The sequence below is a fragment of the Lissotriton vulgaris genome, chromosome 9 (genome assembly GCF_964263255.1).
Source record: "Lissotriton vulgaris chromosome 9, aLisVul1.2, whole genome shotgun sequence".
In the NCBI taxonomy this organism is placed as follows: domain Eukaryota; kingdom Metazoa; phylum Chordata; class Amphibia; order Caudata; family Salamandridae; genus Lissotriton; species Lissotriton vulgaris.
This window is the reverse complement of record NC_141697.1, coordinates 854352267-854378636: the sequence shown is the minus strand read 5'-3', so window position 1 is coordinate 854378636 and position 26370 is coordinate 854352267. Positions and strand designations below refer to the sequence as shown.

At 42.8% G+C, this 26370-nt stretch overlaps 1 protein-coding gene across 1 annotated transcript in view; it reads right to left on the bottom strand.

The window, feature by feature from the left end:
• LOC147692363 (cytochrome P450 2G1-like) overlaps positions 1-26370 on the bottom strand; it is an 870825-nt gene that overhangs the window by 658831 nt on the left and 185624 nt on the right. The window lies entirely within an intron of this gene.

Sequence of the window (26370 nt, the reverse complement as noted above, 5' to 3'; positions counted from 1 at the left end):
TCTGATGCAGGTTTAAATGTATACAGTTGTTGTGGGCCACTTTAGTAGCCGGTGTTTAGGATGTATGACCATAAAATCATGTTGCCGGTCATCTACCCACACCCTCTGTTTCTGTGGAGATTGATAGATTTAAAAAAAAAAATATGCAAGGTCGGCTACCGCCATACTGCCATGACCCTTCAGGTTGAAATGATGCCGGTTTTGTAATTATGGATTGGTATGGTTTGAGAGGAAGTGAGCTTGTAGTGACATCCATTTTGTATTCAACCAGCAAGATCGGGGATGTATACATTATCCTCTCTAGTTATTGATTGTGGGAATTATATGGACACCCGCGTGCTGTTGTACACCAAATCACTGGGAATTTCCTTTCCCTATGTATACAGATTTCGTCAATCGATTTGACTTCAGGACCAACCTTTTCAGGCATTCGAAAGAGATTGATTTAGCCCTTCGATACGGCTACCCTTCCCACTATGGCCAGTGAGGCCAGTAAGCACTATTAGTTACCTCCCAATTTTTAGATGTGGATGTGCGTTTGGATGGGATAACTTACAGTCTCTCTCCTTACCTCTAGATGAGGGTTCTTAACCACCATTTGGTTGCCCCCCCTTCCCGCCCCATGCTGTCCTGAGGAAGACTTGCAGGCTAAGGTTCTAATCTCCCATATGCCACAAGTCGAGTCGAAACGTCGACGAATACATCCCCCTGTACCTGGACCCACCGAGCCCCTATTGAATACGTGCCACAGATGATTACAATCTGTGATTGTACAAACAACTGTAAATAAACCATGTAAAATAGACAACTGGGTCAGGACACCTTGATTGATACACTTGATCAATCCAACTTTGAATTATTTTATTATTTTCCTCCCTACTCCACTTTGGGAATACTTCCCCAGCTTCGAGCACTCTTTCTTTGCACGTTCCCCTTGGGGCAACTACTGTTATTATCATTAATAAATGCAAATAATTTTGGAATGAAATCAAATTTATGCCGCTGACTTACCAATTGAAGTCTCGACACATCCACTCTCTCATGTTTTGAAAATGTATGCTTCATTTATATACAGATGTATGTACAAAACTAGAAATGGTATATGGTTGGACATTTTTGGTCTAAAAGGAGCCCTTACTTTCTTTAAGCTCCCTACTTAGAAATAAACTGAACTAATACATTTTGTTTAATTCATTGGTTTGAGGACCATTATTACCTATACCATACGTCACCCAGGTCCACAGACTATTTTGGGTCACCCCATACCTATAATGGCAAGTGGCAGATGAAACACCGCTGTCAACTGACCCAGTGACTCGACGACGGTCAAATTCTTCCAGCCTTGATTTTTAGCCAATATTACTTCATAATGGTACTTGTATGCCTGCACTTCTTATGTGAAAGAGAAACTGCAAGTTCTAGCATATTTAATGTAAGCTGAAAAATTGCTCGTAGTTAAAAAAAAAAACACTCCTAAACATTTATTTCTATTTTTAAAGTGAAGGTGTGAGGAAGGAACATAAGCAATGGGGGGGGTGAGCACTACTGGGGAGGATGGAAGAGCAAGAAAACAACACAAAAGAAGGTTGTGCGAGGGAACTGCAAGGGTGGGAGGGATGAGGAAGCAGCACAGAGGGTTCGAGGAGAAAAAGTAAAATGGACAGCAGAAGTAGAGTACACGAGAGAGACTATAAAAACAAATGCACTCTCATGGAGTACTTAACAATAATAAAACAAGGTGATGGTGGGAGGGAAAAGAAGCAATAAAGTCACAAGGGTGGATGGAAAAAAGAAACAAGGACAAAAAAGGGAATAAGAAAAAATAAAATAGTCCCTAAATCACAGTGAGATCTGTAGAAGAACAGCAATCAAGCTGAAGCTATCAGTATTTGGTCCATGCTCCACCCGAAAGAAAGGGAAGTGAAACCGGCATGCACTAGCCAATTAGAAGGCAGCAAATAAGAACGACAATAAAGACAGTGAATGATAAATGTTAGACCTGGACCATTGGCGTGGGTCTCCCTTCCATTTTTTTTCTGTTGCCTCATGTATTTTTGCTGGTTTTAGATGCTTTGGGCACTGTGCAACTGCTATTCCGTGCCACAGTGCAAGTGCTCCCTATTATAAATTGATGTATGGATTAGTGATTCCATGTTTGGCTATTTTGGTTTACTTCTAAGACCATAGTCTAGTGCACTGAGTGTGCCAGGGTGTGTAATCCAAATACTGCTGGTGGGCCTGCAGCACTGGTTGTGCCACCCACAGAAGCAGCTTTGTAAAATGTGTCTAAGGTCTGCCATTGCAGAGCCTGCTTGCAGTGTGGTACTGTAATGCTGACTGGGCAAGTGCACCCACTTCCCAGTCCCTAAACCTTACCTTTTCTTCATATCAGTCACCCCTATGGTAGGCCCAAGGGCAGGGTGCATTGTAAGTATACGGTATTACAAGCCCTGGTGTGTGTGGCATGTCCTAATAGTGAATTACAGCGATTTTCGTTTTTCACTATTGCAAGGCTACCTGTTCACCAGAATGGGCTGTTAGAATTGTTACATTTTATAATCCTAACAGGCTCAGAGAACATGGTAGAAATTTGAGTTTAGTATGCCTGAACTCAGAATAATAAAATACATCTTTTAGTGAACTTTATTTTAATATTCTGTGTTTGCAAATACCAATTTTAGAAAGTAGGTATTTGCTTGTCTAACCATTCAAACCTGCCTCTGCTAGTTTGTGTATTCCTATGTCTGGTTTCTGTGAGTGACAGGGCTGGGGAATTCCAGGAGACAGGCTGAGTCACCCAGTGGTGAATAGAGAGATCTGCATCTAGATGGGAGGGAGGAGTGCACCTGAATAGGGTTGTGCCTGCCTTCCACAATGCTGGCTCCACCCCCTGGGGAGCAGCTGATGTCTCTGCCCTGCACACTGAAAGAAGAGAAGGAGTCCTGTAAACAAAGTGCTCCAGGACTGTACTTGCCTTCCACAATGCTGGCTTCAACTCCAGTGGGGCGTCTGATGTTTCTGCTCTGTGAAAGGAAAGGAGAGGTCTGGTAAACAGATTGCTTCAGAACTGGTTTGGACTGGGCAAAGGCCCCTCTCCCCTCAGAGAACAAAGGAGTTTGGGGAATAAATATTGGGACCCTGCTCCCAAGAAATTAGATCACTTTTGGCTACAAGAAGAAACCTTTACTGAGGAGAGAAACCTGAAGAAACTGAGGAGAGACTATTCCCAAGGTGAAGTGCTGCTTGGAGGATTGGCCTGCAGTGGTTGCCTTATTGCCAAAGGAAGGAGAAAGGAACTTTGTGTACTTTGCTTTCAACTTGTGAAGGATTTCCAAGGGCTTGGAAAAGAGCTTGCCTCGTGCTGAAGTCTCAGGAACAACAGACTTCATCCCCAGCTCCCCAGAGTTCTTGTGGAAGTGCCTGCTGCTGTTTTGGGCCTTCTGAGGAACTGCGTGTCGCAAGGAGCTGGAAGCGTGACTCAATGAGAAGAAGTGTGTCGCCGTCACTGTGCCTGCCGTCGCAACTCCGAAGGAGGGTGTCGCCACTGGAACTGTCAGACAGCACCACATCGGAGAGAAGCATGCCGCAACGAAGAGGAAGCATGTTGCCATCGCTGCTGTGCCATCGCAACTCCGAAGAAGGAGGTTGTTGCCGCTGGAGCTGTTGCACTGCACTGCATCAGGAGAAGAATCTTGCAACGAGGTCGGAGCATGTCGCCGTCGCTGTGCCTGCCGTCGCAACTCCGAAGCAGGAGGGTGTCGCTGCTGGAACTGTCGCATTGCACCGCATCAACCAAGAGCACCTCGCATCCCCGATAAGCGCGCCGCCGTCGGATCTGCTGCCATCGCATCTTGGATGTCGCCACTGTAGTTGTCGCATTGAGCGGAAGCTTCATGCATCGTGGAGTGGTGTGGCTCACTGGTTAGAGGCGGCAGACCCGGAAGCAGAGAACGGCCCGGGACCAGGGTTCAATTCCCGACACGGCAGGGTCGTGTACCAGGGTCAACGGACTTGATAATTCTCGCCTCGGTGCCTATTCTAACCAGGGATCACACTCGGCAACTCTGGGCATTAAGCTTGCCTCATCTCTACAACGGCCCCCCACAGACGCCGGGGATGCCTGGTTTCACCTTGGAGATACCCTGAAGGGACCATCTCACAGGGAAAGCCAGGATGGGTTCCCCAGCGGTCTTCAGCGCCAGGACACCCCGAGATGGGGTAACAGTGCGCTTTCCAAATATCATCATTACATTACATTACATCGTGGAGAAGAGCGTCACGGCTGGAGCTGTTGCTGTCGCATCGTAAGGGTGCCGCCGCAGCAGTCCACACTTCGAACTGAGAGTTTCTTGCATCCCCGAGAAGCGTGCCGCATCTGGAAAATCTTCACATCTTTATTTCTTTGTACCTGATTTTGCCGCATTTCCCATTGCTGCGACATTGCTTGTCGTGAAAGCGCAATGCAACTTAAGGTACATTGACGCAGAGTGTTGCATATAAGAACTGAACTGAACTAAGCTTAATCTACCATCTTAAAGTAATCACAGTGTGTATTTTTGTCGTTCATGGTCTTGTGGTAACTCTATATAAAGTCTACTCATTTTTTATATAAAACCTGTGTGGTGTCCATTTGTAGTTTTGTCACTTGGTTACTGTATGTGTTCACAACTGCTTAACTTACAACGCCTCTGAAATAAGCCTTGACTGCTCGCGCCACGCAACCTAGAGGGTGAGCAGGGGTTATTTTAGGTGTGTTATCCCCTTTCCCTGACTAGAGGAGAGGGTCCCTGTTTGTCCCAACTACCTACCTGTGCCAACCAGAGACCCCCAAATCTAACAATAAGCAATGTCTGGGCAGCAAAGCCTTTGCTGTACAGAATATCTCTCACACCCGTGCAGGGTTGTGTGAGGTGAGACCTACAAGAGCCACCATCTTCAGCCTCATTGATATACTGAAAATGGTACCGCATGTCACAAAACCAATACTCATGAGGTCACATTCTCAACCTGGTCTTCTCAACATCAGCAACTATGCAATGCAAACTACCCATACCTTTGAACTGGACTACCACTTTGCTATCCCTATCTATAATATATATATATATTACCTACTGGCGGTCGCCAGTAGGTAGTTATAGTTAGGATTTTTTTCAATGTTAAATCTCAAAATTCTATTTGGAATACCTTTGGCGCCGGTTGACGAATCTGCCTGAAAATTTCCTCAAAATGGCCTCTCGGCGCTCCGCTCCTTCCCTGAAAATGTGGGGGGGATTTGTCAAGCGGGGGCTGAGATAAAAGGGGGGTCCCAAAACATGTTTTCCCCATGTTAATTTCCATAGGGCGGTCGACCTCACTTTTAGCTCGAACGGCTGAATGGTTTTCCACCAAACTTGGCAAAATTGTAGGGACTGGTAGCCCGATGTGCCTTTGCTATGTCTCAAGATATGTGCTCCAGTGGATTTTGAGTAATTTAGGTTAAAAAAAATATATATATCTATAAGCGCGTCCCGGTACGCGCACCGGGGCGTGCACCAGGCGCGCCACGTGACTTGCGCATGGAAAGCTGATTGGCTCTTGGGTGTCTGTCAACATTCTAAACAGTTCGGAGCAGCCGCCATCTTGTGTCTCGGTAGGATCGAGACATGAGAGGTGGCCAAACAAAGGGGGAAATTATCATAAGGGGGCAGAGGAGACCCTCCCTGACCCCCTAGGTTTGATGTGGGGGCTTTAAAAGGGCCCCGCGGGGTAAAAAAAAAAAAAAGAATTTTTTCGATTTTTGCGGGGGCAGCGCCCGGTACACGCACAGGGTGCGCACCGGGGAGCGTACCATGGGGAAAAAAGAATTACAGACTTTTCAAAATCTGTATGTTTATAAATTGTTCTTTCTGTTGTTTTTTTTTTATTATTAAGTACTAACATGTTGGTATCAATGCAGAGTCTTAAATTTAATGTACACCGTCTCCTCTGTAGATATCTTGCATGTTGTTACAGAAGTTATTGCGGTATATGGAATCCATACCATAGTCTGTCAGGAAAGCAGAAACAGATCCTTTAAGCACTCCTTGAGAAGGCTTAGGGGATCATGGGTAGTCTATCCTGCTCCCTTATGATGAAAAAGAGATGTAAAATACACATAGGATATAATATAGAGGGAGAAATGTAGTAACTATGAGTAAACTTACTATGTAACACAAAAAAGTTGCACAGTATACTATAAGTCTCAGTTAATAAAATAATCATTTTGGTAATACTTCATGAATTACATATAAAAATGAATATTGTCTCAAACAAATTAAAATTATTAAATAAAAATGTATTCTTCTGATTCTTTTTCATAATCTAATAAAACTTGTAACATAATATTGTCTGGAATTTCATCATATTTTTCATTGCATGATTCAATTTGTTCCAAACAGTCAATTAATTGTTGGTCTAAAGAGTCATCCATGAAATCCAAATCATCTTTTTTTTCATCAGGATTGTTTTCAATCTTTACTTCAAAAGAAATAACATCGGATTGTTGTTTTCCTTCCATTTTCTTTCTGAAAATTGCATTAAAAAAAACTTTATCAGTAGAGTTAGGGTACTGTTGGGTTTAAGTTCAGACAGGTACTTCTGAGTTTTTAACAGTGAAGTAATTTTTGGGTAGTGTATGGTTTCAGGCAGGAAGTAGAACTATTAAAAAGTGCCTGTGATGAAGCCTAAGTAAATTCATAATTAAACCAGAGAAGCCTACCTCAATCCATATTTATAACAGAGAAGCCTATCTCAATCTCTAACTCTTACAAAGGGACAGTATATAACTATCTGAAAACATTTCCCCAAATTAACTTAAAGTGCATAACATAGTTCTCCTTTCAAATGAACAACTTACCTTCTTCAAAGTAGTTGAAGTTTTCCGTCAATTTTTTTTTCAAATGTACCTTAGGTAGTGTTAGTCAAAATGGCTGTGTTTCCCTCTCATTTTTCATTTATATTTATGTACTTAACCAATCAAATGTCAGCACATAAAAGTACAAAATGTAAGTAACATTTTAATTGGTTGAAAATTCAAACAGTTTCATATATGTTTTTGTCATGTAATTTACCTCAGGATATTTAGACAGGGCTACAGCCCAAATGGCTCAATGGAATAGCACCAAATTTGGGTAAATGGTAGGGACTGCTATGTAGTAGGACGTATTCTATATTTGGTGTAAGTGTCTCCAGTTGTTTTTCTGTAAATTACTTTCCCACCTTTTTTTTGGGAGCGCTTACCGGTGCGCGCTCCGGTATGCGCACCGGGAGCGCTACGGGAGTCCGCCATTTTGTGTTTCGATAGAATTGAGACACAAGATGGAGGACAGACAATGTTGGGAATGGGTAGAAGGGGGCACGTTAGACACTTCCTGACCCTCTAGGTTTTCTGAGGGGAGTTTAGGAGGGGCATATATGCCAAAATTAAAAAAATATATATATTAAATTTCGTGGTGGGAGCGCCCGGTACGCGCACCGGGGAGCGTACCGGGGAGCGTACTCTGGTAAAAAATAGTGAAAAAGTTAGAGAAAGAAAATCGTTTTGAGTGATCAGAGGTAGGGTAGCTCTGAAAAGAGCTTTTGGGTTCCGTGGCTGATTTAGGTACTTATAAGTAGGTTCCAATGCACAGTCTTAAATTCAGGAGGAATATTCTATTCCCCTCATCTGAGAAGTGCACACCATCTCCTCTGTAGATGTCTTGCATGTTGTAACGCAAGTTATTATTGTATATTGAACCCATTCCACAGTCTCTCATGTAAGCAGAAACAGATTTATTCACATGTTTCTGTGCTTTCTCAAATTGTGGACAAAATTGGCTGGACCAGTTCCATTTCTGTCTTTGGCATATATTGGAATATACCAAGGCAGTTTGTGGAAAAAGTGTCATCAATTGATCAAAGGTGTCCTTTAAAAGCATTTCCAGACCAACCCCAGTCATAGTGCCCAAATCATTCCCTCCACAGTGCACTGTTAAGAGGTCAGGGTTTGGCAGATGCAAAAAGGTTTTCACCAATGGTATCAATTGATGACATCTCAATCCTCTCTGGCCAATCCATTTGATTTCCACATTTGATAAATCAAGGTTGTGAAAATTTCTGCTAGCTGCATACCTTTGAGTCCAGTGGATGTAGCTATGTCCAATAATCCATACAGAATACATGATGTGAGAAGGTTCTGGTGCAGTCAGATGAAGTGTGGGAATGAAATGGCAGTTGAAACAGTAGGAGTTTACAAAAAAATAATTGTGGAGTTTCCCTGCTGTTGAATCACAAGCAATGATTGGTGGATTCAGTTAGTTGAAAACAGAAAGTTAGGGTGCATGGTTGTGTTGTGTGTAAGAAGCAATTTGAATGGTTAAGAAAAAGTCACTAAAAGCAATAATGCCCTGGATAAGCTGTTGTATTGAGAGGTCAAACATCCTTGCTGACTTAATTTGCAACATTGTAGAATAAACTTTTGAACCTGAGAGTTCAGTTAGGAGGGAGTTGCTATGGTAACAGATAGAAAGGTCTGAGAGGGGGAAGGGTGTTGGTTTGAAAATAGTGAGGGAAGACTTTTGATTGGTTGAAATAAGGCATATGTGTGTAAAGTTAGAGATTTTCTATGCCAGTCTTGGTTTCAGTGTATTGAGTGCACACCTTTTGCTCTGCTAAAGAAAAATTGGTGTGTGTGTCTGACACTGTTTTCAATCTCCCAAAGCATTTGTAAAGGTAAGTAATAATTTATTTAATTTAGATAGAGACTTGTTTGCTCTATGGAAAATATTTGGAAGCAGATAGGTAAGTTTCAGTAGTGAAAATAAATGCTTGTACATAGGTCCTGTGTTGTGTATCTAAAATGTTATTCAAAAAACGATTTTGGGTGCAAATCAATGGTATTTTCATTTGGCCCTTATTTATGATTTCCTTGTGCAGCCGGTGCACCACTTTAAACATGGGAAATAAGTGACGCTCTTGTGGTGCAAGGCCTACATAAATAAGGCCCTGAGTTTGTTTGCTGTTGGTTTGTTTTTTGCTTTTTGATAATGCTTAATATCAACATTTGCAAGATAGAGGATTTGAATTTTTGGAAACAGTGAGGTTTCATAAGTGAAATTGAGTGGTTGGACATAGGTTCTGCGCAGTGTTTCTAAAATGTTATTCAAAAACGATTTTGGGTGCAAATCAATGGTATTTTAATTTGGCCCTTATTTATGATTGCCTTGTGCAGCCGGTGCATCACTTTAAACATGGTAAATAAGTGACTCTCTTGTGGTGCAAGGCCTTCATAAATAAGGCCCTGAGTTTGTTTGCTGTTGGTTTCTTTTTTGCTTTTTGATAATGCTTGATATCAACATTTGCAAAATAGAGGATTTGTATTTTGGGAAACAGTGAGGTTTCAAAAGTGATATTGAGTGGTTGTACATAGGTTCTGCGCAGTGTTTCTAAAATGTTATTGAAAAAACGATTTTGGGTGCAAATCAATGGTATTTTCATTTGGCCCTTATTTATGATTGCCTTGTGCAGCCGGTGCATCACTTTAAACATGGGAAATAAGTGACGCTCTTGTGGCGCAAGGCCTTCATAAATAAGGCCCTGAGTTTGTTTGCTGTTGGTTTTTTTTTTTTGCTTTTTGATAATGCTTGATATCAACATTTGCTAGATAGAGGATTTGTATTTTGGGAAACAGTGAGGTTTCAAAAGTGATATTGAGTGGTTGTACAAAGGTTCTGCGCAGTGTTTCTAAAATGTTATTCAAAAAACGATTTTAGGTGCAAATCAATGGTATTTTCACGTGGCCCTTATTTATGATTGCCTTGTGCAGCCGGTGCATCACTTTATACATGGGAAATAAGTGACGCTATTGTGGTGCAAGGCCTTCATAAATAAGGCCTTGAATTTGTTTGCTGTTGTTTTATTTTTTGCTTTTTGATAATGCTTGATATCAACATTTGCAAGATAGAGGATTTGTATTTTGGGAAACAGTGAGGTTTCAAAAGTGAAATTGAGTGGTTCTACATAGGTTCTACGCAGTGTTTCTAAAATGTTATTCAAAAAACGATTTTGGGTGCAAATCAATGGTATTTTCATTTGGCCCTTATTTATGATTGCCTTGTGCAGCCGGTGCATCACTTTAAACATGGGAAATAAGTGACGCTCTGGTGACGCAAGGCCTTCATAACTAAGGCCTTGAGTTTGTTTGCTGGTTTCTTTTTGCTTTTTGATAATGCTTGATATCAACATTTGCAAGATAGAGGATTTGTATTTTTGGAAACAGTGAGGTTTCAAAAGTGATATTTAGTGGTTGTACATAGGTTCTGCGCAGTGTTTCTAAAATGTTATTCAAAAAACGATTTTGGGTGCAAATCAATGGTATTTTCATTTGGCCCTTATTTATGACTGCCTTGTGGCACCGGTGCATCACTTTAAACATGGTAAATAAGTGAGGCTCTTGTGGCGTAAGGCTTTCATAAATAAGGTCCTAAGTTTGTTTGCTGTTGGTTTGTTTTTTGCTTTTTGATAATGCTTGATATCAACATTTGCAAAATAGAGGATTTGTATTTTGGGAAACAGTGAGGTTTCAAAAGTGATATTGAGTGGTTGTACATAGGTTCTGCGCAGTGTTTCTAAAATGTTATTCAAAAAACAATTTTGGGTGCAAATCAATGGTATTTTCATTTGGCCCTTATTTATGATTGCCTTGTGCAGCCGGTGCATCACTTTAAACATGGGAAATAAGTGACGCTCTTGTGGCGCAAAGCCTTCATAAATAAGGCCCTGAGTTTGTTTGCTGTTGATTTGTTTTTTGCTTTTTGATAATGCTTGATATCAACATTTGCAAAATAGAGGATTTGTATTTTGGGAAACAGTGAGGTTTCAAAAGTGAAATTGAGTGGTTGTACATAGGTTCTGCGCAGTGTTTCTAAAATGTTATTCAAAAAACGATTTTGGGTGCAAATCAATGGCATTTTCATTTTGCCCTTATTTATGATTGCCTTGTGCAGCCGGTGCATCACTTTAAACATGGTAAATAAGTGACGCTCTTGTGGCGCAAGGCCTTCATAAATAAGGCCCTGAGTTTGTTTGCTGTTGGTTGGAAAGGGGCGACCACTCGGTCCCCCCGAACGTATGGCTGAGTGCCTCGATCCCCCCGGGAAGCCATTTTTGGGCGGGAGGCGCGTCTCGGCTGGTATGCCCGAAGCGGCGTAGAGGCGGGGCGCGCTAGAGTGGGCTGGCCTAGACACTGACGCGGCCGGCCACGCCCTCGGGGCAGGCAGGGGCGGGTTTACGCCCGCCCTGAAGATGGATAAAAAGGGACGCAAGACCAGAAGACATCCTCTTGTTCCTGTGCTCTGAAGCTGCACCTCCTCGCTGCACGTGAGCTCGAGACGGAATGAAGAGCCAATTTTGAGCGTTTTAATCGTTCTTGTTTGTTTTGCAGTTACTTTGTTGGAGAATGCCGAAGAAAGTGGGAAAGCGCATGACTACTGACCAGATGCTGCGTGTTCTCATGAAGGAGATGTCCGAGCTAAAGAAGCGGGTGGACAAGAATGAGGAAAGGGGTCCAAAACGTCCTTTGGCGGGAGCAGCCCCGGGAGGGAAAAACAAGAGGCCCAGGAGGGGGGCAGCGGGTGAAGACATCCCGGGTCCCAGTGCCCCGCTCGAGGCTCCAACTCCCGTGCCGGAGGAGGGGAATCCGATTCCCGTTGTGGTCACCCCCGTGTCCGAGGACGATATGCCGCCCGAGCTGGCAGCACAATTGGCAGCGTGGTTGGGTAAAGGCAACGAGGGCGCCACGGCTGTCGATGCGCAGGCGCTGATAAAGCAATTGCGTGAGAAACGGGAAGCAGCCAAGGTGCCCGTGCCGGCTGCAGTAGGGGACAAGACACCAGGGACGATTGCGACCACAGAGGCAGCGTCAGGTGCAGGTAAGCGGCCATTGCCGATCGCGAGGGATGAGTCAACACCCTCTCGGAGAGAAAAGTTGGGGCAACATGTTCCTTTGGCAATTAAGGAAAAGATTTGGGCGGGGGAGTATGTGAACATTTTCTCATTGCTTGTTGATCATTATGAGGTAGAGCATGTAAAGAGTCAGAAGGATCTCATGCATCCAAGTGTTTGGCGCGCAAAAATGGCCGCCTTTAAAGTGAATGAGACTATCGGCAATTGGGGAAATGCTTGGGGAATCTTTACATCAATCTTGGGGGAACGTAGACCTGAGTTGCTTTCCGAGTTCCCAATCTATCAATCACGAATCATGGGGTACTCGACATCGCACCAGGGTAATCATTGGTTTTGTTACGATAATCTGTTCAGAAAGGAAAAGGAGCATAATAAAAGTTTAACCTGGGACTGTTATGATGCCTTGACTTGGGATAAAATGAAGGAGTCAGGAATGTTGAAAATGCCGTTGGTGGGAAGTAATGTTGGCGAATCCTCCCGGCAATATGCGGGGACGCCCTTTCGATCAGGTACGGGTGCCGACGATTACCCGAAACCTACCGGCAATACCGGAAAAAGGGGTTTCTGCTTTAATTACAACAGAGGTAAATGTACTAGACCCCAGGGATCGTGTAAATTCAAACATGAATGTAGTGGTTGTGGGTCGTCCCATCCTGAGGCCTCGTGCAGAGCCAGAACGGGTGATAACGGGGGGAGAGGAGGTGCCAAACAGGTCTAATATAGTCCGAGGGGCGCCTTTACCTACTCCGATTGATACCCTGGCGATGATTCCTTGGCTCAGTGAATACCCGGATCGTACTTCTGCTGGGGTGCTGCGGAACGGTTTTTTCGTATGGTTTCCGCATCCCGGTAGGGGACTTTCAGGGTGTGGAAAAGTGTAAAAATCAACTTTCCGTCCTGCAGCATACGACCGTAGTACAGGATAAGATCCGGAAAGAGGTGACTCGAGGTCGGGTCGCCGGCCCGTTTAGTGTACCCCCGGTCCAGAATTTTGTTTGTTCTCCCTTAGGGGTAGTCCCCAAGAAAGACCCCAGTGAGTTCCGACTGATTCATAATTTATCAGCTCCACGAGGTCTTTCCGTAAATGATGCAATCGATCCAGAAGTGTGTTCGGTGCGGTACGCATCCTTCGATGAGGCCGTAGCCATTTTGAATCGCCTGGGGCCCGGGGCGCTGATGGCGAAGTCAGATATCGAGTCAGCGTTCCGATTGCTCCCGGTACACCCAGACGACCAGCGTCTCCTAGGATTCATGTTTCAGGGTTGTTATTACATGGATAGGTGTATGCCAATGGGGTGCTCTATATCCTGTGCTTATTTCGAGAAATTCAGTAGTTTTCTACAATGGGTCTTCACAAAGAAAACAGGTTTCCAAGATGTAATGCACTACCTTGATGATTTTCTGTTTCTTGGGGCAGCCGGGGATCTTGAATGTGGCCGGGCCTTGGCCGAATTTTGTGTGTTAATGAAACAGTTTGGTGTGCCATTGACGCCGGGTAAAACAGTGGGTCCTACGACTTGCCTCGAGTTTCTGGGGATCGAGTTGGACTCCATTGAAGGGTGTTTCCGTTTGCCAGCTGAGAAAGTGTTGAAGTTCAGGGCTGCGCTGCAAGTGTGTATAAATGCATCAAAAGTTACGCTGCAATAATTACAGCAGTTGGTGGGACAGTTGAATTTTGCCTTGAGGGTAATACCAATGGCCCGCCCCCTTTTCCCGTTCAATTGCCCAAGCGATGGTCGGCCTTAAAGAGTGCCATCATCGCACGAGACTATCGGCCGAGATCCGCCAGGACATGCGTATTTGGTTAGCATTTCTGGCGGACTTCAATGGTAGAATCGTCTGGAATGAACCAGCCGTATCTTCTGAAGAGCTGGGGCTATGGACAGATTCAGCAGGAAGCATAGGTTTTGGCGCCATCTTCGGCACGAAATGGTCGGCACAAAGATGGCCGACATGGTGGCATGAGAATGGTCTGACGAGTAATATTGCTTTCCTGGAACTGTTTCCCATCTTGGTGGCCTTGAGAACATGGCCCGATGGGTTCAAAGATCACTCTGTCATATTTTGGTCTGACAATATGACCGTGGTCGAGTGCATCAATAGTCAGGCAGCACGTTGTAAACTGATTTTAAGACTGCTTAAGGAAATTGTTTTACTATGTATGCAATTGAACGTGCTATTCAGAGCAAAGCATGTTCCGGGGGTGATGAATCAGGCGGCTGACGCACTGTCTCGTTTTCAAATGCAGGCTTTTTCGGGTTTCCTCCCCTCAGCGGACCCAGAGCCGGCACCCTTTCCCGAAGCTCTCTGGTCTCTCGGTGCCCCGAACTTCGTCACCTCGTGGGAGAGAGTCTAGCACCAAGGACGAGGAAGGCATATGAAGGGGCGTTTCGGGCCTATTTAGCCTTTTTGGGGAGTGATAGAGAGCGACTTTGGGGTCACGAGGAATGGGTAGTGAATTTCCTGATGTCCTTACGTAGGGCTGGGAAATCGGTGGCTACGGCCCAGAGGCATCGTGCTGCCATTTCCTTTGTTGCCAGAGCGCACGCTATCCAGGACCCAACAGCGTCTTTCGTTGTACAGAAAGCGCTGCGTGGGTGGCAACGCCTTGAGGGTCGCAGAGTAGATGAAAGGCGCCCGATAGGTTTGGATAGATTGTCCCAGTTGTTGGCCACACTCCCGGCCACATGTTCATCTCAATTTGAGGCGGTGCTGTTCCGAGCCGCTTTTACGCTAGCATTTCACGGAGCGATGCGGGTAAGCGAACTAGTTGCAAGGAACAAACTGGATGTGGCAGGGGGTTTGTGCCGTGGACACGTTCAGATCAGGGGAGAAACAATGACTGTCTCCTTTGTAAAGTCCAAGACTGATCAAGATGGGATGGGTGACTGCGTCATCATACGCAGGATTCCTGGGTCCTCCATATGTCCGGTGAAGTGTTTAGAGGATTACCTAGCACGAAGGGTGGCATCATGGGGGGGGACTTTGTTAAGACACGCTGACGCCACCCCACTGACGAAATTTCAGTTTCAGCGGGTGCTTGCGATGTCAATTGCCGCTGCGGGCTTGAACCCGGGCGAATTTGGGACCCATTCCTTTCGGATAGGGGCTGCTACGGAAGCTACAGCCAGGGGTCTTAATGTTGAGCAAGTGAAACGAGTGGGGCGTTGGTCCTCCAATTGTTATAAAAGATACGTGCGGTTGCACATGTTGTGAAGCTGTAATAATGTACTCACGCTTCTTGTTTTTGTTTGGTTTTCAGTTACGCAAGCCTACGAGGCGGGGCGGACTATGCAGTCGACCCTACACCGGGCCAGCGGTCAGACATCACCGGCTGTGAAAAAGGAGGTGTGGGTCGTGGGCCACTCATACGTGAGGCGTGCCGCAGACGTATTCAAAGCAGGTGACATGATTCACGTAGCTGGGGAATACGGGTACAGGATGTCCTTCTACGGAAGGGGCGGTCTCTGTATTGACCAGTTTCAAACATTTTTCGAGGGTTTGTTAGGGCGGACAAGGTCACCGCCGTCTATAGTTATAGTGCATGTCGGGGGCAATGATTTGGTCACCATCGGTAGACGACTACTCCTGGAGGCAATGCTTTCCACTGTAAGTTGGTTGGCGAGGAGAGTTCCGGGGTGCACGATTGCATGGTCCCATTTGATTCCACGAAAGGTGTGGCGGGGGGCTATCTCTATTCCTGCTTTGAACCATTCTGTTAGAAAGCTTAACAATAAAGTGAGTAGGTTGTTCCGTTCCAGGACATTGCATTCTATTTCTCATAGCTGTATTAATGATGACAGTATGTATTTGGGGGAGGGTGTGCATTTGTCTTGGGTGGGGAATGAGTTACTCTTAGGAGACTTCTTAGCATGGTTAAAATCGTTGAAACATGACCTTTAGGTAGGAGTTTTGTGGGGGGTCCGGATAGCCGGTCAACTATCCGGCCAGTGGCGGTAAGGTCATGATCGGTGAGCACTAATTGGAAGATCCCTATGAGTGGGCGTCACCCAACACGGATGGGAGCGCTCGGGGGAGGTGGCCTTTGGCCCCTCAACGGGGAGGCGGTCCCTTCTAAGGATGGGTCGCCGAAAGAAGAGGAAAGGCGGTCAAGGCCCCTTCCTGTGTAGGAGGGGTTACAGCCCCCTCCTGGGGAATTTCCCGGGGCCTGTGACATCTGCGACGGCAGATGCGGTAAGTTGTGTGGGGTTGGGGGGAGGTCTACGATACCTTCTAGATACCTCACACGAGTCTTCGAACGACCTTTAACTGGCGTCGAGTTGATAAGTGCCCCCGTCAAGTCAAGGGAAATTGGTAGTAGTTGCACTTGAGTACGCCTCAGTGCTGTCGCCCCTCCCAAGTGGGGGGGGTATGTCTGGTTAGGGATCTTGACACCGGTTACGACCTTGCCGTTGGCCCTTAAACGTTAGGATGTACAATTTCAATATTTCAAGTAAATGTTTTGTAGGATGTTAGTTCGGCTAGGAGAACCTCTGTATTAGAGAATCTGTTAAGGTTAGCCAAACATCGCAATGTGGTATGAAATTGTACATTAATGTTTAAATGTTTTAATTTTTTGTTTTAATAAATACGGCCGGGAGGGTCACTCCCTCCCACTTCCAAAAACTTCAAGAACTGTTTCCGGTTTCCCTCCTTTTGGGGATTGTGTTGAGAGGGGGTGGCGGGTATCTCAGCCATATGGAAAGGGGCGACCACTCGGTCCCCCCGAACGTATGGCTGAGTGCCTCGATCCCCCCGGGAAGCCATTTTTGGGCGGGAGGCGCGTCTCGGCTGGTATGCCCGAAGCGGCGTAGCCGGGGCGCGCTTTTTCCCGCCCTAGAGTGGGCTGGCCTAGACACTGACGCGGCCGGCCACGCCCTCGGGGCAGGCAGGGGCGGGTTTACGCCCGCCCTGAAGATGGATAAAAAGGGACGCAAGACCAGAAGACATCCTCTTGTTCCTGTGCTCTGAAGCTGCACCTCCTCGCTGCACGTGAGCTCGAGACGGAACGAAGAGCCAATTTTGACCCACCCACCAGCCCCTGAGGACAGCCAGTTGTTTTAATAAAATTGATCAATTATTCTATTTCGTTTACAGGTTGTTTTAGTGTTATGTTGATGTTGAATGTGTAATAAAGATTGGTCTAATTTTACAAGTTTGTGATTAAAGAACTTCGGATTTAAGGTCCATTTATAAACAGGCTTTTTCGGTCATAGTGGCCAATGTAGTTTCGTTTAGTTAGCATTTGTCGTATTTATTTTGGTCGGGCGGTAAGGTCATGATCGGTGAGCACTAATTGGAAGATCCCTATGAGTGGGCGTCACCCAACACGGATGGGAGCGCTCGGGGGAGGTGGCCTTTGGCCCCTCAACGGGGAGGCGGTCCCTTCTAAGGATGGGTCGCCGAAAGAAGAGGAAAGGCGGTCAAGGCCCCTTCCTGTGTAGGAGGGGTTACAGCCCCCTCCTGGGGAATTTCCCGGGGCCAGTGACATCTGCGACGGCAGATGCGGTAAGTTGTGTGGGGTTGGGGGGAGGTCTACGATACCTTCTAGATACCTCACACGAGTCTTCGAACGACCTTTAACTGGCGTCGAGTTGATAAGTGCCCCCGTCAAGTCAAGGGAAATTGGTAGTAGTTGCACTTGAGTACGCCTCAGTGCTGTCGCCCCTCCCAAGTGGGGGGGGGGTATGTCTGGTTAGGGATCTTGACACCGGTTACGACCTTGCCGTTGGCCCTTAAACGTTAGGATGTACAATTTCAATATTTCAAGTAAATGTTTTGTAGGATGTTAGTTCGGCTAGGAGAACCTCTGTATTAGAGAATCTGTTAAGGTTAGCCAAACATCGCAATGTGCTATGAAATTGTACATTAATGTTTAAATGTTTTAATTTTTTGTTTTAATAAATACGGCCGGGAGGGTCACTCCCTCCCACTTCCAAAAACTTCAAGAACTGTTTCCGGTTTCCCTCCTTTTGGGGATTGTGTTGAGAGGGGGTGGCGGGTATCTCAGCCATATTGTTTTTTGCTTTTTGATAATGCTTGATATCAACATTTGCAAAATAGAGGATTTGTATTTTGGGAAACAGTGAGGTTTCAAAAGTGATATTGAGTGGTTGTACATAGGTTCTGCGCAGTGTTTCTAAAATGTTATTGAAAAAACGATTTTGGGTGCAAATCAATGGTATTTTCATTTGGCCCTTATTTATGATTGCCTTGTGCAGCCGGTGCATCACTTTAAACATGGGAAATAAGTGACGCTCTTGTGGCGCAAGGCCTTCATAAATAAGGCCCTGAGTTTGTTTGCTGTTGGTTTTTTTTTTGCTTTTTGATAATGCTTGACATCAACATTTGCAAGATAGAGGATTTGTATTTTGGGAAACAGTGAGGTTTCAAAAGTGATATTGAGTGGTTGTACAAAGGTTCTGCGCAGTGTTTCTAAAATGTTATTCAAAAAACGATTTTAGGTGCAAATCAATGGTATTTTCATGTGGCCCTTATTTATGATTGCCTTGTGCAGCCGGTGCATCACTTTATACATGGGAAATAAGTGACGCTATTGTGGCGCAAGGCCTTCATAAATAAGGCCTTGAATTTGTTTGCTGTTGTTTTTTTTTTTTGCTTTTTGATAATGCTTGATATCAACATTTGCAAGATAGAGGATTTGTATTTTGGGAAACAGCGAGGTTTCAAAAGTGAAATTGAGTGGTTCTACATAGGTTCTGCGCAGTGTTTCTAAAATGTTATTCAAAAAACGATTTTGGGTGCAAATCAATGGTATTTTCATTTGGCCCTTATTTATGATTGCCTTGTGCAGCCGGTGCATCACTTTAAACATGGGAAATAAGTGACGCTCTGGTGACGCAAGGCCTTCATAAATAAGGCCTTGAGTTTGTTTTGCTGTTTTTTTTTTTTGCTTTTTGATAATGCTTGATATCAACATTTGCAAGATAGAGGATTTGTATTTTTGGAAACAGTGAGGTTTCAAAAGTGATATTGAGTGGTTGTACATAGGTTCTGCGCAGTGTTTCTAAAATGTTATTCAAAAAACGATTTTGGGTGCAAATCAATGGTATTTTCATTTGGCCCTTATTTATGACTGCCTTGTGGCACCGGTGCATCACTTTAAACATGGTAAATAAGTGAGGCTCTTGTGGCGCAAGGCTTTCATAAATAAGGTCCTGAGTTTGTTTGCTGTTGGTTTGTTTTTTGCTTTTTGATAATGCTTGATATCAACATTTGCAAAATAGAGGATTTGTATTTTGGGAAACAGTGAGGTTTCAAAAGTGATATTGAGTGGTTGTACATAGGTTCTGCGCAGTGTTTCTAAAATGTTATTCAAAAAACGATTTTGGGTGCAAATCAATGGTATTTTCATTTGGCCCTTATTTATGATTGCCTTGTGCAGCCGGTGCATCACTTTAAACATGGGAAATAAGTGACGCTCTTGTGGCGCAAGGCCTTCATAAATAAGGCCCTGAGTTTGTTTGCTGTTGATTTGTTTTTTGCTTTTTGATAATGCTTGATATCAACATTTGCAAAATAGAGGATTTGTATTTTGGGAAACAGTGAGGTTTCAAAAGTGAAATTGAGTGGTTGTATATAGGTTCTGCGCAGTGTTTCTAAAATGTTATTCAAAAAACGATTTTGGGTGCAAATCAATGGCATTTTCATTTGGCCCTTATTTATGATTGCCTTGTGCAGCCGGTGCATCACTTTAAACATGGGAAATAAGTGACGCTCTTGTGGCGCAAGGCCTTCATAAATAATTCCCTGAGTTTGTTTGCTGTTGGTTTTTTTTTTTGCTTTTTGATAATGCTTGATATCAACATTTGCAAGATAGAGGATTTGTATTTTGGGAAACAGTGAGGTTTCAAAAGTGATATTGAGTGGTTGTACAAAGGTTCTGCGCAGTGTTTCTAAAATGTTATTCAAAAAACGATTTTAGGTGCAAATCAATGGTATTTTCATGTGGCCCTTATTTATGATTGCCTTGTGCAGCCGGTGCATCACTTTATATATGGGAAATAGGTGACGCTCTGGTGACGCAAGGCCTTCATAAATAAGGCCTTGAGTTTGTTTTTTGTTTTTTTTTTGCTTTTTGATAATGCTTGATATCAACATTTGCAAGATAGAGGATTTGTATTTTTGGAAACAGTGAGGTTTCAAAAGTGATATTGAGTGGTTGTACATAGGTTCTGCGCAGTGTTTCTAAAATGTTATTCAAAAAACGATTTTGGGTGCAAATCAATGGTATTTTCATTTGGCCCTTATTTATGACCGCCTTGTGGCACCGGTGCATCACTTTAAACATGGTAAATAAGTGACGCTCTTGTGGCGCAAGGCTTTCATAAATAAGGTCCTGAGTTTGTTTGCTGTTGGCTTGTTTTTTGCTTTTTGATAATGCTTGATATCAACATTTGCAAAATAGAGGATTTGTATTTTGGGAAACAGTGAGGTTTCAAAAGTGATATTGAGTGGTTGTACATAGGTTCTGCGCAGTGTTTCTAAAATGTTATTCAAAAAACGATTTTGGGTGCAAATCAATGGTATTTTCATTTGGCCCTTATTTATGATTGCCTTGTGCAGCCGGTGCATCACTTTATACATGGGAAATAAGTGACGCTCTTGTGGCGCAAGGCCTTCATAAATAAGGCCCTGAGTTTGTTTGCTGTTGGTTTGTTTTTTGCTTTTTGATAATGCTTGATATCAACATTTGCAAAATAGAGGATTTGTATTTTGGGAAACAGTGAGGTTTCAAAAGTGATATTGAGTGGTTGTACATAGGTTCTGCGCAGTGTTTCTAAAATGTTATTCAAAAAACGATTTTGGGTGCAAATCAATGGTATTTTCATTTGGCCCTTATTTATGATTGCCTTGTGCAGCCGGTGCATCACTTTATACATGGGAAATAAGTGACGCTCTTGTGGCACAAGGCCTTCATAAATAAGGCCTTGAGTTTGTTTGCTGTTGTTTTTTTTTTGCTTTTTGATAATGCTTGATATCAACATTTGCAAAATAGAGGATTTGTATTTTGGGAAACAGTGAGGTTTCAAAAGTGATATTGAGTGGTTGTACATAGGTTCTGCGCAGTGTTTCTAAAATGTTATTGAAAAAACGATTTTGGGTGCAAATCAATGGTATTTTCATTTGGCCCTTATTTTTGATTACCTTGTGCAGCCGGTGCATCACTTTAAACATGGGAAATAAGTGACGCTCTTGTGACGCAAGGCCTTCATAAATATGGCCTTGAGTTTGTTTGCTGTTTTTTTTTTTTTGCTTTTTGATAATGCTTGATATCAACATTTGCAAGATAGAGGATTTGTATTTTTGGAAACAGTGAGGTTTCAAAAGTGATATTGAGTGGTTGTACATAGGTTCTGCGCAGTGTTTCTAAAATGTTATTCAAAAAACGATTTTGGGTGCAAATCAATGGTATTTTCATTTGGCCCTAATTTATGATTGCCTTGTGCAGCCGGTGCATCACTTTAAACATGGTAAATAAGTGACGCTCTTGTGGCGCAAGGCCTTCATAAATAAGGCCCTGAGTTTGTTTGCTGTTGGTTTGTTTTTTGCTTTTTGATAATGCTTGATATCAACATTTGCAAAATAGAGGATTTGTATTTTGGGAAACAGTGAGGTTTCAAAAGTGATATTGAGTGGTTGTACATAGGTTCTGCGCAGTGTTTCTAAAATGTTATTGAAAAAACGATTATGGGTGCAAATCGATGGTATTTTCATTTGGCCCTTATTTATGATTGCCTTGTGCAGCCGGTGCATCACTTTAAACATGGGAAATAAGTGACGCTCTTGTGGCGCAAGGCCTTCATAAATAAGGCCCTGAGTTTGTTTGCTGTTGGTTTGTTTTTTGCTTTTTGATAATGCTTGATATCAACATTTGCAAAATAGAGGATTTGTATTTTGGGAAACAGTGAGGTTTCAAAAGTGATATTGAGTGGTTGTACATAGGTTCTGCGCAGTGTTTCTAAAATGTTATTCAAAAAACGATTTTGGGTGCAAATCAATGGTATTTTCATTTGGCCCTTATTTATGACTGCCTTGTGGCACCGGTGCATCACTTTAAACATGGTAAATAAGTGAGGCTCTTGTGGCGCAAGGCTTTCATAAATAAGGTCCTAAGTTTGTTTGCTGTTGGTTTGTTTTTTGCTTTTTGATAATGCTTGATATCAACATTTGCAAAATAGAGGATTTGTATTTTGGGAAACAGTGAGGTTTCAAAAGTGATATTGAGTGGTTGTACATAGGTTCTGCGCAGTGTTTCTAAAATGTTATTCAAAAAACGATTTTGGGTGCAAATCAATGGTATTTTCATTTGGCCCTTATTTATGATTGCCTTGTGCAGCCGGTGCATCACTTTAAACATGGGAAATAAGTGACGCTCTTGTGGCGCAAGGCCTTCATGAATAAGGCCCTGAGTTTGTTTGCTGTTGATTTGTTTTTTGCTTTTTGATAATGCTTGATATCAACATTTGCAAAATAGAGGATTTGTATTTTGGGAAACAGTGAGGTTTCAAAAGTGAAATTGAGTGGTTGTACATAGGTTCTGCGCAGTGTTTCTAAAATGTTATTCAAAAAACGATTTTGGGTGCAAATCAATGGCATTTTCATTTGGCCCTTATTTATGATTGCCTTGTGCAGCCGGTGCATCACTTTAAACATGGTAAATAAGTGACGCTCTTGTGGCGCAAGGCCTTCATATATAAGGCCCTGAGTTTGTTTGCTGTTGGTTTGTTTTTTGCTTTTTGATAATGCTTGATATCAACATTTGCAAAATAGAGGATTTGTATTTTGGGAAACAGTGAGGTTTCAAAAGTGATATTGAGTGGTTGTACATAGGTTCTGCGCAGTGTTTCTAAAATGTTATTCAAAAAACGATTTTGGGTGCAAATCAATGGTATTTTCATTTGGCCCTTATTTATGACTGCCTTGTGGCACCGGTGCATCACTTTAAACATGGTAAATAAGTGAGGCTCTTGTGGCGCAAGGCTTTCATAAATAAGGTCCTGAGTTTGTTTGCTGTTGGTTTGTTTTTTGCTTTTTGATAATGCTTGATATCAACATTTGCAAAATAGAGGATTTGTATTTTGGGAAACAGTGAGGTTTCAAAAGTGATATTGAGTGGTTGTACATAGGTTCTGCGCAGTGTTTCTAAAATGTTATTCAAAAAACGATTTTGGGTGCAAATCAATGGTATTTTCATTTGGCCCTTATTTATGATTGCCTTGTGCAGCCGGTGCATCACTTTAAACATGGGAAATAAGTGACGCTCTTGTGGCGCAAGGCCTTCATAAATAAGGCCCTGAGTTTGTTTGCTGTTGATTTGTTTTTTGCTTTTTGATAATGCTTGATATCAACATTTGCAAAATAGAGGATTTGTATTTTGGGAAACAGTGAGGTTTCAAAAGTGAAATTGAGTGGTTGTACATAGGTTCTGCACAGTGTTTCTAAAATGTTATTCAAAAAACGATTTTGGGTGCAAATCAATGGCATTTTCATTTGGCCCTTATTTATGATTGCCTTGTGCAGCCGGTGCATCACTTTAAACATGGTAAATAAGTGACGCTCTTGTGGCGCAAGGCCTTCATAAATAAGGCCCTGAGTTTGTTTGCTGTTGGTTTGTTTTTTGCTTTTTGATAATGCTTGATATCAACATTTGCAAAATAGAGGATTTGTATTTTGGGAAACAGTGAGGTTTCAAAAGTGATATTGAGTGGTTGTACATAGGTTCTGTGCAGTGTTTCTAAAATGTTATTGAAAAAACGATTATGGGTGCAAATCGATGGTATTTTCATTTGGCCCTTATTTATGATTGCCTTGTGCAGCCGGTGCATCACTTTAAACATGGGAAATAAGTGACGCTCTTGTGGCGCAAGGCCTTCATAAATAAGGCCCTGAGTTTGTTTGCTGTTGGTTTGTTTTTTGCTTTTTGATAATGCTTGATATCAACATTTGCAAAATAGAGGATTTGTATTTTGGGAAACAGTGAGGTTTCAAAAGTGATACTGAGTGGTTGTACATAGGTTCTGCGCAGTGTTTCTAAAATGTTATTCAAAAAACGATTTTGGGTGCAAATCAATGGTATTTTCATTTGGCCCTTATTTATGATTGCCTTGTGCAGCCGGTGCATCACTTTAAACATGGGAAATAAGTGACGCTCTTGTGGCGCAAGGCCTTCATAAATAAGGCCCTGAGTTTGTTTGCTGTTGATTTGTTTTTTGCTTTTTGATAATGCTTGATATCAACATTTGCAAAATAGAGGATTTGTATTTTGGGAAACAGCGAGGTTTCAAAAGTGAAATTGAGTGGTTGTACATAGGTTCTGCGCAGTGTTTCTAAAATGTTATTCAAAAAACGATTTTGGGTGCAAATCAATGGCATTTTCATTTGGCCCTTATTTATGATTGCCTTGTGCAGCCGGTGCATCACTTTAAACATGGTAAATAAGTGACGCTCTTGTGGCGCAAGGCCTTCATAAATAAGGCCCTGAGTTTGTTTGCTGTTGGTTTGTTTTTTGCTTTTTGATAATGCTTGATATCAACATTTGCAAAAGAGAGGATTTGTATTTTGGGAAACAGTGAGGTTTCAAAAGTGATATTGAGTGGTTGTACATAGGTTCTGCGCAGTGTTTCTAAAATGTTATTGAAAAAACGATTTTGGGTGCAAATCAATGGTATTTTCATTTGGCCCTTATTTATGATTGCCTTGTGTAGCCGGTGCATCACTTTAAACATGGGAAATAAGTGACGCTCTTGTGGCGCAAGGCCTTCATAAATAAGGCCCTGAATTTGTTTGCTGTTGGTTTGTTTTTTGCTTTTTGATAATGCTTGATATCAACATTTGCAAGATAGAGGATTTGTATTTTGGGAAACAGTGAGGTTTCAAAAGTGATATTGAGTGGTTGTACAAAGGTTCTGCGCAGTGTTTCTAAAATGTTATTCAAAAAACGATTTTAGGTGCAAATCAATGGTATTTTCATGTGGCCCTTATTTATGATTGCCTTGTGCAGCCGGTGCATCACTTTATACATGGGAAATAAGTGACGCTATTGTGGCGCAAGGCCTTCATAAATAAGGCCTTGAATTTGTTTGCTGTTGTTTCTTTTTTTGCTTTTTGATAATGCTTGATATCAACATTTGCAAGATAGAAGATTTGTATTTTGGGAAACAGCGAGGTTTCAAAAATGAAATTGAGTGGTTCTACATAGGTTCTGCGCAGTGTTTCTAAAATGTTATTCAAAAAACGATTTTGGGTGCAAATCAATGGTATTTTCATTTGGCCCTTATTTATGATTGCCTTGTGCAGCCGGTGCATCACTTTAAACATGGGAAATAAGTGACGCTCTGGTGACGCAAGGCCTTCATAAATAAGGCCTTGAGTTTGTTTTGCTGGGTTTTTTTTTGCTTTTTGATAATGCTTGATATCAACATTTGCAAGATAGAGGATTTGTGTTTTTGGAAACAGTGAGGTTTCAAAAGTGATATTGAGTGGTTGTACATAGGTTCTGCGCAGTGTTTCTAAAATGTTATTCAAAAAACGATTTTGGGTGCAAATCAATGGTATTTTCATTTGGCCCTTATTTATGACCGCCTTGTGGCACCGGTGCATCACTTTAAACATGGTAAATAAGTGACGCTCTTGTGGTGCAAGGCTTTCATAAATAAGGTCCTGAGTTTGTTTGCTGTTGGTTTGTTTTTTGCTTTTTGATAATGCTTGATATCAACATTTGCAAAATAGAGGATTTGTGTTTTGGGAAACAGTGAGGTTTCAAAAGTGATATTGAGTGGTTGTACATAGGTTCTGCGCAGTGTTTCTAAAATGTTATTCAAAAAACGATTTTGGGTGCAAATCAATTGTATTTTCATTTGGCCCTTATTTATGATTGCCTTGTGCAGCCGGTGCATCACTTTAAACATGGGAAATAAGTGACGCTTGAAGGACTGGGTTATTTAAGACCCAGCGGTGCCAGGGGACAACACCTGAAACCTTCGTGGGTAACCTGCTCCGGCGTACAAATGACAGAGACACGGGACACTTCCTTCAGCGTCAAAGATTTGAGGTTTATTACTGCAGGGAACACAGAAGTCACAGCAAGTACAACACGTGCAACTTGGGGAGACTGCTTCAAATTGCTGCAAGTGGGTCGCTCCTTTTATACATGTTTCTCCCATTGGGTTACACGGTACACAAAGGTTTACAACTCGGTTCCCATAATTATCCCCAAAAGGGGTCGCTTTGGTCACTTTGATACATTCAGAGTCCGAAACATAAGTGCGAAAACATTTGGCCGTTCCCAACTGTAAAAACCCATCTTCCCACCATTAGTACATTCCAATCAGCAGTAAAACAGATTGAAGAAGGAACAAGGACAGGTGCAGAGGAAGATGGAAACAGTGG